The sequence below is a fragment of the Mustela nigripes genome, chromosome 13, assembly GCF_022355385.1.
Source record: "Mustela nigripes isolate SB6536 chromosome 13, MUSNIG.SB6536, whole genome shotgun sequence".
Lineage (NCBI taxonomy): Eukaryota > Metazoa > Chordata > Mammalia > Carnivora > Mustelidae > Mustela > Mustela nigripes.
Window position 1 is genome coordinate 11,543,592 of NC_081569.1, and position 1,364 is coordinate 11,544,955.

At 46.5% G+C, this 1,364-nt stretch overlaps 1 pseudogene; it reads right to left on the reverse strand.

Moving 5' to 3' along the window:
- Nucleotides 1-296: 296 nt before the first annotated feature.
- Nucleotides 297-618, reverse strand: LOC131998716 (transmembrane protein 216-like; annotated as a pseudogene).
- Between the last annotated feature and the right edge of the window lie 746 nt (nucleotides 619-1,364).

Consider the following 1,364-nt stretch of genomic DNA (forward strand, 5'->3'; position numbering starts at 1 on the left):
TCCTGCTGGAAGCCCAAGGTGCTTACACGGTCCGGACAAGATGCTTTGGCCACGACGATCGAAGGGAACTTGAGGGCCCCAAGGAACTGCTTTTGAGAAGGGCCAGGATGGGACAACCTTGTTCCTCCCAACACTGGATGTGGAACTGAAGGCTGGATCAGGCTAAAGGCTGATGGTCCTGGCTCAGAAGATGATGCCCAGTGGCCTTCTGCTCAGTTTGTTGCCCAAATGTCTGTGCCAAAGAAGAGTGGAACCTTTCCCAGGACAACCTGACCCACCAGTTCTCAGTGGTGTGGTTAAAGAGTGGAAATATCTATGGTCTCACCCCGTGGAGGGCTGCTGAATGAAATGTTTGTACTCCCAATCTGGTCCATACTGGAGAAGACCTTCAGGGTGAACACCTCAGGCAGCAGCTCTGAGCCACAGAAGAAGAGTGAGATGCTGTTCATGATGGCTTCCGGTGGAGCACATAGGTTATGGCAGATAATCGGAGGCCACTGTGACAGGTGGGAAGGTCAAGGCCATGCTAACGCCAAGGGGCATCTTTTATTGGCAGAGGTTTCCCTTTGTACCAAAAAATAGTTGAACTCCTTCAACTCCAAGGCAAAGGAGAAACATCACCATGTCTAGGACTAGATTCGCTGTTGGATATGGTAACAGGAGAGCTTTCGACAGAAATATGAAGAGTTCCAGCAGGATTCAGGTAACATAGTACCACCTGTTCAGAAAGAACAGGATTTCCAGTGGTGGAGGTGAATGCCAGCCATGTCCTTCTGGAAACCATCTTTAGTGCCCATGGAAACTGTGTAGGCCACACAGCCGCTCCAAGAACTTCTTTAATTTTTTTTTTTAAGCATAAAATTGGATGAAGTCCTAAGAAATGCTACAGCAGAACATCTAGAAATTTGGCTGGCAGCCAAATCTGGCCCGCCATCTGTTTTTGTAAATAAAGTTTTATTGAAACACAGTCATGCTCATTTGTTTACATACAGTCTGTGGCCACGTTCCCCTAAGACAGCAGTGTTGAGAAGTTCCAACCGAGACCATATGGGCTGCAAAGACTAAAGTAGTTGTTATTTGTCCTTTTACAGAAAAAGTTTGCTGACCCTGCTCTAAATGATTGAGTTTTCAACTTGTGATGGTGGTGGTGGTAGAAAAGATGGAATTAGCTAGAAGTCTGTGGGTGTGTGGTCCTCTGGCCCCTATTGTCCACACCAGCTAGAGCAGTGAGAGTTCTTGTTGCAAAGATAGTAGAGAATTATTCTGCTTAGGTAAGGGAAGGAAAATGTATAGGAAGGGTATCAAGGGTGCTCAGAATCAGTAGGTGGTTTAATTAATGCATGAAATCATGTGCGGAACACATG